The sequence below is a fragment of the Mobula hypostoma genome, chromosome 2 (assembly GCF_963921235.1).
Source record: "Mobula hypostoma chromosome 2, sMobHyp1.1, whole genome shotgun sequence".
Lineage (NCBI taxonomy): Eukaryota > Metazoa > Chordata > Chondrichthyes > Myliobatiformes > Myliobatidae > Mobula > Mobula hypostoma.
In genome coordinates, this window is record NC_086098.1 from 230,525,761 (window position 1) to 230,538,447 (window position 12,687).

Below are 12,687 nucleotides of genomic sequence, written 5' to 3' on the forward strand. Positions count from 1 at the left end.
TTTTCGTTACAGTTGCACCATAAATAATAAATAATAATAGAACCACAATAGTTAAATAGTAATGTGTAAATTATGCCAGTAAATTATGAAATAAGTCCAGGACCAGCCTATTGGCTCAGGGTGTCTGACCCTCCAAGGGAATAGTTGTAAAATTTGATGGCCACAAGCAGGAATGACTTCCTATGACGCTCTGTGCTGCATCTCGGTGGAATGAGTCTCTGGCTGAATGTACTCCTGTGCCCACCCAGTACATTATGTAGTAGATGGGAGACATTGACCAAGATGGCATGCAACTTAGACAGCATCCTCTTTTCAGACACCACCGTGAGAGAGTCCAGTTCCATCCCCACAACATCACTGGCCTTATGAATGAGTTTATTGATTCTGTTGGTGTCTGTCTACCCTCAGCCTGCTGCTCCAGCACACAACAGCAAACATGATAGCACTGGCCACCACAGACTCATAGAACATCCTCAGCACCGTCCGGCAGATGTTAAAGGACCTCAGTCTCCTCAGGAAATAGAGACGGCTCTGACCCTTCTTGTAAACAGCCTCAGTGTTGTTTGACCAGTCCAGTTTATTGTCAATTTGTAATCAGGTGTTTGTAATTCTCCACCATGTCCACACTGACCCCCTGGATGGAAACAGGGGTCACCGGTACCTTAGCTCTCCTCAGGTTTACCACCAGCTCCTTAGTCTTTTTCACATTAAGCTGCAGGTAATTCTGCTCACACCATGTGACAAAGTTTCCAACCATAGCCCTGTACTCAGCCTCATCTCCCTTGCTGATGCATCCAACTATGGCAGAGTCATCCGAAAACTTCTGAAAATGACAAGACTCTGTGCAGTAGTTGAAGTCCGAGGTGTAAATGGTGAAGAGAAAGGGAGACAAAACAGTCCCCTGTGGAGCCCCAGTGCTGCTGATCACTCTGTCGGACACACAGTGTTGCAAGCACACGTACTGTGGTCTGCCAGTCAGGTAATCAAGAATCCATTATACCAGGGAAGCATCCACCTGCATCGCTGTCAGCTTCCCCCCCAGCAGAGCAGGGCAGATGGTGTTGAACGCACTGGAGAAGTCAAAAAACATGACCCTCACAGTGCTCGCTGGCTTGTCCAGGTGGGCATAGACACGGTTCAGCAGGTAGACGATGGTATCCTCAACTCCTAGTCGGGGCTGGTAGGCAAACTGGAGGGGATCTAAGTGTGGCCTGACCATAGGCCGGAGCAGCTCCAGAACAAATCTCTCCAGGGTCTTCATGATGTGGGAGGTCAATGCCACCGGTCTGTTGTCATTGAGACCACTGGGGCGCAGCATCTTCAGCACAGGGACGAGGCAGGACGTCTTCCACAGTACAGGAACCCTCCGGAGCCTCAGGCTCAGGGTGAATACATGGCGAAGTACTCCACATAGCTGAGGGGCACAGACTTTGAGCACCCTGGTACTGACACCATCTGGTCCTGCAGCTGTCTTCTCACCAGTTCAGCTGTGAAGCCCACCATGGTGGTTTCGTATAAACACTAGAATATTGACTGTGTCACATCAAAAAATCCAATGATCCCCATTATTGTTGAAGCAGTACAACTGCCAAACTCAATCCACCACTGGAGGCTGGGTTCAGTGTGACACCCCTGAGAAAGGAGAAGAAATGAGAGTGATGTGGGGAAGAAAGAACTTTCACTTGAAGCAGCTTTTGAATTTGACCAGTCTTTATAAACTTAGAGTCAACATATTTTTTAAAACAAATAAAACATTCCACAAAAGTAGCTCTCTGATATTCTAATGTGGCCTCAGGAAAACTGTAGATTCTGAGTTCAATTTCTGATTTGAAGTTAAGAAAACACTGTAAAGACAAATCAACAAATCAAGGACTAGAGTTAGGGCACACAATGACATAAGATATAGATACAGGAGCAGGATTATGCCATTTGGCCCATTGAGTTCGATCCATTCTCAGACCCAATCTTCAGCCTTCTTCCCATGTCCTTTCATGCCCTGACCAATCAAGAATATATCAACCTCTGCCTTAAATATACATAAAGACTTGGCCTCCACAGCTGCCTGTGGCAAAGGATTCCATAGGGTCACCACTCCCTGGCTAATCTCCTCTTCTCCATTCCAAAAGGACACCTTCTGTCCTCTGAGACTCTCCTACCATAGGATACATCCTCTCCACACCCACTCTATCAAGGCCTTTCACCATTCGATAGGTTTTAATGAGATCACCCCTCATTCTTCTGAATTTGTCTAAATTCTGGCCCAGAGCCATCAAACGCTCTTCATGTGACAAGCCATTCAATCCTGAAATAATTTTTCATGAATCTCCTTTGAATTCTCTCCGGTTTCAGCACATCCTTTCTAAGATAAGTAGCCCAGATCTGCTCACAATACACCAAGTGAGATTTCACCAGTGCTTTATAAAGTTGCAACATTACATCCTTGCTTTTACATTCTAGTCCTTTTGAAATGAAAGCTATCATTGCATTTGCCTTCCTCAGCACAGACTCAACTTGAAAATTAACTTTTAGGGAATCCTGCACAAGGCTCTTTACACCTCAGTTTTATTTTGTATTTTCTCTCCATTTAGAAAATAGTCAACCGTTTCATTTCTTCTACCAAAGTGCATGACCATATACTTGCTGACACATTATTCCATCTGCCTCTTCTTTGCCCATTCTCCTATTCAGTCTCAGTCTTTCTGCAGCCTCCCTACTTCCTCAAAACGACCTGCCCCTCCACCTATCTTGATATTGTCTGCAAACTTGGCAACAAAGCCATCAATTCTATCATTCAAATCATTGACAAGTAACGTAAAATGAATTGGTCCTAACCCAGACCCCTGTAGAACACCACTAGTCACCAGCAGCCAGCCAGAAACGGTTCCCTTTATTCCCACTCTTTGCCTTATGCCTATCAGCCACTGCTTTAGCCATGCTAGAATCTTTCCTGTAATACCATGGGCTTGTTAAGCAGCCTCATATATGGCAAACACAAGGAAATCTGCAGATGCTGTAATTTCAAGCAACACACATAAAAGTTGCTGGTGAACACAGCAGGTCAGGCAACATCTCTAGGAAGAGGTACAGTCGACATTTCGGGCCAAGACCCTTTGTTCGTCCTGACGAAGGGTCTCGGCCTGAAACGTCGACCATACCTCTTCCTAGAGATGCTGCCTGACGGGCTGTGTTCACCAGCAACTTTTATGTGTGTTGCTCGTATATGGCACTTTGTCAAAGGCTTTCTGAAAATCCATGTACACAATATCAACTGATTCTCCTTTGTTTTTCCTGCTTGTTATTTCTTCAAAGAATTCCAATAGATTTGTTAGGCAAGATTTTTCCTTGAGGAAAGCATGCTGACTATAGCTTGTTTTATCATGAGCCTCCAAGTACTCTGAAACCACATCCTTAACAACTGACTCAAACATCTTATCAGCCACTGAGGTTAGACTAACTGGCCTATAATTTCCTTTCTTCTGCCTCTCTCCCCTCTTGAGGAGTGGAGTGATATTTTCAATTTTCCAGTCTTCTGGAACCATTCCAGAATTTAGTGATTCTTGAATGATCATTACCAATGCTTCCATAATCTCTTCAGCCACCTATTTCAGAATTCTAGGGTGTATACCACCTGGTCCAGGTGACTTATTTACCTTCAGACTTTTCAGTTTCCCAAGAAGCTTCTCCCTAGTTGTCGAAACTTCACACACTTCATGGCCCTTGACACCTGGAACTTCCACCATCCTGCTAATGTCTTGGACAGGGAAGACTGATGCAAAATATTTATTCAGTTTGTCCACCATTTCATTGCCCCCAATTACTATCTCTTCAGCATCGTTTTCCAGTGGCCTGATATCCACTCTCACTTCTTTTTTACACTTTATGTATCTGAACAAACTTCTAGTATCCTCTTTAATACTAATGACTAGCTTATTTTTGTGTTCCACCTTTACCTTCTTAATGACTTTTTTAGTTGTCTTCTGTCGATTTTTAAGAACTTCCTAATCCACTAACTTCCCATTAATCTTTGCCTTCTCCTTGGTTTTAGTGTTGGATTTGACTTCCCTTGTTTGTCATGGTTGTTTCATCTCTCCTTTAGAACATTTCTTCCTCTTTAGGATGTACACGACCATCTTCATTTTTTCCAGAAATCCCAGCCATTGCTACTCTGCTGAAGTTTTCTTTTCCAGTCAATTCTGGCCAACTCCTCTCTCATGTCTCTGTAATTCCCTTTACTCCACTGTAATACTGATACGTCAGACTTTAGCTTCTCCTTCTCAAATTTCAGGGTGAATTCAATCATATTATGATCACTTTCTCTTAAGGGTTCTTTTACCTTAAGATTTCAAATCATTTCTGGTTCATTGCACAACACAGAATAGCTGATCCTCTAGCTACCTTATTCCTTATACTGTATGAGTGAGGTCAGCCACAAGCTGCTCTAAAAAGCCATCTCGTAGGCACTCTAGAACTTCTCCCTCTCATAATCCAGCACTCACCTGATTTTCCCAATCTACCTGCATATTGAAGTCCTCCATGACTATTGTAACATTGTCCTTTTGGCATGCATCTTCTATCACTGGTTGTTATTTGCAGGCTACATCCTTACTATTGTTTGGGGATCTGTATACAACTCGCATCAGGGTATTTTTACCCTTGCAGTTCCTTAGTTCTATCCATAATGACTCGGATTCTTCTGACCCATTGTCACCCCTTTCTAATGACTTGATTTCATTTTTTACCAACAGAGCAATGCTGCCCAAAAGCCTTCCTGCCTAAGCTTTTGATACAATGTGTATCCTTGGACATTAAGCTCCTAGCTATAATCTTTCATCTATGATTCAGTGATGCCTACAACATCATACCTGCCAATTTGCAACTATGCTGCAAGTTCATCTACCTTATTCCTTATACTGTATGCATTCAACTACAACACCATCAGTCCTGTATTCATTCTTTTTGATTTTGTCTGCCTTTTACATTGTAACTCATCTTGTTGACTTCAATTTTGCCCTATCAACAGCCTCTCCCCACTGCACATTGCCTCTATTTTTGGGAAAACCAGGCCAGTACTAGACCTCAAGAGAGAAAATTTGTCAGATGTCTGAGGGATAGCTTTTTAGGACAGCTTCTTGTTGAACCCTCTAGGGGATCAGCTGTGCTGGATTGGGTGTTGTGCATTGATCCGGAGGTGATAAGAGAGCTTAACGTTAAGGAACCGTTAGGTAACAGTGATCACAATATGATTGAGTTCACTTTGAAATTTGAGAAGGAGAAACTAAATTCCAATGTGTCCGTATTTCAGTGGAATAAAGGAAATTACAATGGCATGAGAGGGGAACTGACCAAGGTTGAATGGAAAGGGACACTAGCAGGATGGTTAGCAGATTAGCAATGGCTGGAGTTTCTGCAAAAAATGAGGAAAGTGCAAGACAGATATATTCCAAATAAGAAGAAATTTTCAAATAGGAGAAGGACATTACCGTGGCTGACAAGTGAAGTCAGAGCCAAAGTAAAAGCAAAAGAGAGGGCATACAAGGAAAGCAAAGTTTGCAGGAAGACAAAGGATTGGGAAGCTTTTAAAAATTTGCAGAAGGAAATTAAGGAGGTCATTAGGAAGGAAAAGATGAATTATGAAAGGAAGCTGGAGACTAATATCAAAGAAGATACGAAAAGCTTTTTTTAAGTATATAAAGGGTAAAAGAGGGTTGAGGGTAGATATGGGACCAATAGAAAATGATTCTGGAGATATTATAATGAGAGACACAGAGATTGCAGAGGAAGTGAATGTGTATTTTGCATCAGTCTTCACAGTGGAAGACATTTGCAGTATGCCGGACATTCAAGAGTGTGGGGGAAGTGAAGTATGTGTAGTGAAAATTACGGCTGAGAAGGTGCTTGGAAAGCTTAATGGTCTGAGGGTGGATGAATCTCCTGGACCTGGTGGAAAACACCCTTGGTTTCTGAAGGAAATAGCTGGAGAGATTGTGGAGGCATTAACAATGATCTTTCAAGAATCGATAGATTCTGGCATTGTATTGGATGACTGGAAAATTGCAAATGTTACTGTGCTATTTAAGAAGGGTGGGAGGCAGCAGAAAGGAAACTATAGACCTGTTAGCCTGACATCAGTGGTTGGGAAGTTGTTGGAATCGATTGTTAGGGATGAGATTACGCAGTGCCTGGAGGCACATGACAAGATAGGCCAAAACCAGCATGGTTTCCTGGGAGGAAAATCCTGCCTGATTAACCTACTGCAAATTTTCGAGGAAATTACAAGCAGGGTAGACAAAGGAGATATGGTAGATGTGGTGTACTTGGATTTTCAGAAGGCCTTTGACAAGATGCCGCACATGAGGCTGCTTAGCAAGATAAGATCCCATGGAATTACAGGGGAGTTACTAGTATGGGTGGAGCATTGGCTGATCAGAGAAAACAGAGAGTGGGAATAAAGGGATCCTATTCTGGCTGTCTGACAATTAACAATGGAGTTCCACAGGGGTTGGGACCGCTGCTTTTTACGATGTATGTCAATGATCTGAACTATGGGATTAATGGATTTATGGCTAAATTTGCTGATGATACAAAGATAGGTGGAGGAGCGGGTAATGTTGAGGAAACAGAGAGCCTGCAGATAGACTTAGATAGTTTAGGTGAATGTGCAAAGAAGTGGCAGATGAAATACAATGTTGGAAAGTGTATGGTCATTCACTTTGGTGGAAGAAATAAACGGGTGGACTATTAGATTGGGAGAGAATTCAAAATGCCGAGATGTAAAGGGACTTAGGAGTCCTTGTGCAGGATACCCTAAAGGTTAACCTCCAGGTTGAGTCGGTGGTGAAGAAGGAGAATGCAATGTTCACATTTATTTCTAGAGGTATAGGATATAAAAGCAGGGATGTGATTTTGAGGCTCTGTAAGGCACTTGTGAGACCACACTTGGAGTACTGTGTGCAGTTTTGGGCTCCTTATTTTAGAAAAGACATACTGACATTGGAGAGGGTTCAGAGAAGATTCACAAGAATGATTCCAGGAATGAAAGGGTTACTGTATGAAGAACGTCTGGCAGCTCTTGGGCTGTATTCCTGGAGTTCAGGAGAATGAGTGGGGTTCTCATCGAAACATTCTGAATGTTAAGAGGCCTGAACAGATTAGACATGGCAAAGTTATTTCCCACGATAGGAGATTCTAAGACAAGAGGGCACAACTTCATTTGGAACAGAGATGCAGGGAAATTACTTTAGTCAGACGGTGGTAAATCTGTGGAATTTGTTGTGTTGAGTGTCTGTGGAGGCCAAGTTACAGAGTACATTTAAAACAGAGATAGATAGGTCTTAATTAGCCAGGGATTCAAAGGGTATGGAGAGAAGGCAGGAGAGTGGGGATGACTGGAAGAGTTGGATCAGCCTATGATTGAATGGCAGAGCAGACTCGATGGGCCAAATGGCCAACTTCTGCTCCTATATCTTATGGTCTTATGGTCTTATTTGCAAACCAGCTACCTCATCTTCAGCACTATCATTCGCTTTTCCCACAATGAGTCTTGTATTTAAATATATGCAGCTCCAGACCATGCTCAACTTGAAGATTCCTAACTTTGTCTGAGGGCTTATCAACATCTGCCTCCACAACCTCTCCACTAACTATTATGGCACTCCGGTTCCTTTCCCCCGGAACTCTAATTTAAACTCCACCACGCAGCGTTAACAAACTTCTTGCTAGGATTTTAGCCCTCCTCCAGTTCAGGTGCAAACTGTCCCTTCTGTACAGGTCCCACTTTCCCTGGAAGACAGCCCAATGATCCGAAAATCTTGTGCCATCCTGCCTACGCCAACTCATTAGCCATGTATTAAACTGTATAATCTTCCTAGCTCTAGCCTCACTAGCGTGTGGCATGGGTAGATATCCTGAGATCTCAACCCTGGAGTCCTGCCCTTTAACGTAGCACCTAACTTCCTGAACTCCGTATGCAGAACCTCGTCACTCGTCTTTTCCATGTCATTGGCACCTAGACCATGACTTCTGCCTGTTCACCCATCCACTTAAGAATATTGAGGACTTGATCTGAGATATCCCGGAATCTGGCACCCAGGAGGCAACATACCGTCCGGGAATCTCATTCTGGCTCACAGAACTTCCTGTTCATTTCCCAACTAACGAATCCCTTATCACCACAGTGTGCCTCTTCTCCCTCCTTCCTTTCTGAGTCATAGAAGGCTCAGTGCCAGAGAAGACCCGACCACTGGGACTTTCCTGTGTTAGGTCATTCCTCCTGAGAGGATCCAATGTGATATACCTGTTGTTGCGATGTACGCTGAACTGGCTCCTTCACCCTTTTCCCCTTCCTGACTGTCACCCAGTTTCCTATATCCTGCACCTTGGGTGTAACTACCTCTCTGTAAGTCCTATCTATCATCCCTTCAGCTTATGAATGATCTGGAGTTCATCCAGTTCCAGCTCCAAATCCTTAACGTGGCTTGTTAGAAGCTGCAGTGGGTCGCACTTCTCACAGCTGCGTTCATCATGGACACTGAAGGTCTCCCAGCCTTCCCATATCCCGCAAGTGGAACATTTCACTATCCTGCCTGGCATCTCTACTGTCCTAGCTGAGCCGATATAAAGAACAGAAGGATAAAACTAGAGCTTTTCGTTTTGTTTGGCTTTATCAGAGAGAAGCCTCTCATGGCTGAAGCCTCGAAGAGCTAAGCCTCAAGATCACCTCTCTGACTCTGTCCACTCAGACGACTGCCACTGCACTTGCCTCTGCCTTCCTTTAACTTACTGTTGCTAATCAATCCTGGACGCCAACTGGTCGCTGGACAAAGCTTCATTTTGCTCCCGTGACCTGCTGATCTATTACAAGATGAACCAAGTCAACTTCTTTCTGGTCGTCCACCTTAGGGAGGGAGCTTGATATGTTTCATTATGTAAAATATATTTTGTGAGCACAGGATTTTTGTTACTCATTTATCAAATAAGGGTAATGCTGGCAAGATCAGAATCTACAGCCATCCTTAACTGCTCTAGAGAAGGTGGAGTTGATATTGCTTCAGTGTTGTTATGTAAGGAGGTTCAGAATCTAATTCCAGCTGCATTGGATAATGTTATTGAGTGCTGAGGAACAAGATTGCCTTGAAAATACTGATTTTTGGCTATGAATTGTAGGGCTATTTTACCTCATCTTAAAAAAGAATAAGTTTTTGACAGCAATGATGGACACCTGATTGCACCAAACATACCACTTCAAGAAGAAAATACTTTTAAAGTATCCATTTTCTTTGCTGTTGCAACCAGGAATTGTTAAGAAATGAAGAAAGCAGTGTGCAAACTCTACCACAGTAAATACTTCTGTTTATGTAGATACTTAGCAATCTACAGGAGTCAAATCCATTAATTATTTGGCATTCCATATTGACAGTAATTATGATGTGTACTGAAAGCACAATCATTTTGCACTGTGAGGTTGGCGCCGTGCGGTGTCATGCAGAGCAGTTGTAAAGCCATGAATCAATACAACATGTATACAGGCCCTTCATCCCACCTGGTCTGTGCCAACCATCAAACACCAATCTATATTGATCCTGCTTAAATCAAATGCTTTAGTTCAATGAAACAGCTCTCCAGGTGTGGCAGACAACTTGTCCTTCAATCGGTATGCTGAAATAGCATTGAGCTCAATAACTTCACATTGTACCCACAGTCACAATTAGGTTATAGCACAGCAGAGAGCCACTCAGCACTTTCAGTCTCTGCTAGAGTTAACTTCACTATTGCAGATGCAGGTCATAACTTTCCCATTGACTTCACCTCTCCCTGCTTCATTTTCTCATCAATGCTGTCTTCAGCCTGCATCATCACAACTCCTTTTGCCAATAATCACACTTCTTCTTCACTTTATTACCTTCCCCTCCCTCTACTCCATCTTCATCTCAGCTTCAACTTCTTTCAGTTTTTGCTGGAGTGTTTCTGGACTGAACTACCTCTCTTTCACTGATTCTACCTGATAAATGTTCCTAGGATTACAAATACTGACACTTGTTGAAATCTTGCATCACTGATCATGCTGAGGAAAGAGGACAAAATGATTATGATAAAAATAATTGCAATGTTAGTATTGTTGGGATAGCAACATTACAACTCACTCACCTCCTGCTAAGTAGTACTTATCAGAATGCAGTACATTTTGAGAGATTGATAATGTTATATTCACTGTCTCTTTCCTCTGATGCAAGTTACAAGATCCAGAATGTTTCTCAGCTGAATTTACTGTATTGAGAGAATTATTATATCATGGCGATAAGTGATTTGTTTACTATCATTCCAATTTATAGTAATTTGTTAACTATCATGGTGCTATTAAGGAGATATTTTCATTCTATCTTCTGGAATGGACTGAGGTACTGGGATAAAAAATGTATTTGAAATCGTCTCTGTGGAATTTTTAATAACTCTGCACTTGAGAAATTTGGGAAGCTCAGTGAGCCTTTCACTCCAATGCCCAATGCTCTTAAAAAAAAAACTGAAGATGTTGCGGGTAGATGCAGAAGTCTACAATTGCAATGGTGAGCTTCCAGTCTCATGTCACTTTATTTATCTGTTCCATTTTGACCTCTGTCTTTGAACTGAAATCGATAGAGTTTTGTTTTGTCAAAGGGCTTAACATACAGTATTAGAATGGAGGAGCAGGTGAATGTTTCCTAAAGGACTACTATTCCCTCGATTTCTCCTGCTATAAGAACAGCAGCCTCATAGAGGGTGAATAGAGTTCAGAGCAGGTCACTCATGGCCTAAACAAAAGGCACAAGACCATAGATATATTCTAGATTGTTTGTTCATGATCAAAAAGGAAGACAGCGTAATTGTAGGAAGATGCAGTGGTGTGTGTTCCATATCACAGGGGAGAGTTATAATTAAGAAAATGCTTTTCTTTTTAGCAAATGTTGACAAAATATAAAATAACAGCTCTGTTTCTTACAGACCAAAGTGCAAGTATAGTTTCACAATAAGACAACCCTTACATTGCTTAATGGCTTTATCTTGCTTTTGTTCTGTTCATTCATTCCTATATGCCTCTGTCTTCATTCATCCAGCTACTTGGTGCAGTCGGGGTGTGAATAAGGCAGAAGGCAGCCCATTAGACTGGAAAATCAGTCACAGAACACCAGGTTCTAAAGAAGTTAATCAAATTTAGAGCAGTGGATTGATTGATTATGTGATCTATTTTACTGAAGAACCATGTTTATTCCTTTGCAAAATTACTATCTTGATATTGATTGGCAAATACTTAATGTCCTTAAGAGATTTCCCCTGTCCATTGTTTCAGTTTTGAGCTAATCTGCTTTGTATAAGATCAATTTTTCCCTTAAATTAACAAAGGAAAAACATTGTATAAATTTGTATTTATTCACTAACATACTAAACATTGGATTTCTTGACTGTAATCTCGCCAGCTTTACCTTAAATTCTCTTCCTCTGCCTTTTCATTCTTGGTTACTGTTCCCTTTGCACAGACAGTAACTCTTCCCTTCCAAAACAATAGGAGTCGTGTATCCTCAACTCCCTCAGCTTTTCCTTTTTTTTTCACACCACCACCCTTCCTTTCCCCTCACCTTTTGAACATTTTTCTTTAGCCTTTATATTCTGCACCTTGACCAATGCTGTCCCTCGATCTAGATATTAGATTGAGAAACTACAGGTATATTTTATTGAATTTAATATAAAACTCATTTCATCTCACATGATTTCTTCTGGAATCAAGCTGCCAATTAAATGATTATAAACTCCGTTATAGTCTACTTGCACTGGTGTCATTAGATACCCCTATTTCCATTATTTTGGTTGAGCTGTAAATCTATTTAATATCTGTCATAAAATAGGTCACTGAGATTTGTCTCTGATAAATAATTCCTGAAGTTGGTTAATAATTAATTGAATGTTTGACCTTTAATACATTCTTAGTAACAGAGATTTTCTAACTCTGATTGACTACGAGCTCAATATTATTAAACAAATGTCCACAAAGAATAGAAGAAACATTAGCTATTATGACAAATATTCAGAGCGCTGCTTAACTCAGTGCTAAGCTGTTCATTTATATTAGACGTGGAAAAGGATCTGGATTTTTTTAGAGATGCAGTGCGGCCCTTTGAGTCGTATCACCCCAACAATCCCCTGATTCAACCCTGGCCTAATCAACAAGGCAATTTTCAATGACCAATTAATTAACCTACCAACAGGTATGTCTTTGGACTGTGGAGGAAGCTGGAACACCTGGAGAAAACCCACGCATTCCATGGAAAGGACATACAGACTCCCTACAGATGAGGTTGGAATTGTGCTCTGAGCTGCGACACCCTGAGCTGCGATAGTGTCGTGCTAACCGCTACTGTGCCACACCCCTTTTGTCTTCCTCAATGCGTTCAAGAAGTTAAAAATGACAACCCAAAGCAAATTGACATTGCAAGCAGGAGGAACCAGCAGACCCGAAGTGAATAATAATAGTGGATAATTCCTTGGAGGCCTGACCAGTTTCATCTTAGGATATTACGGGGGATAACTCGGGGCTTAAAGTCCCATAAAATATCACTCTATGCTGATGACTTATTTTTATATATTTCTAATCCTCAAAAATCTATCCCTGCTGCTTTAGATTTATTAGCACAATTTAGTCTTTTTTCAGGTTATAAATTA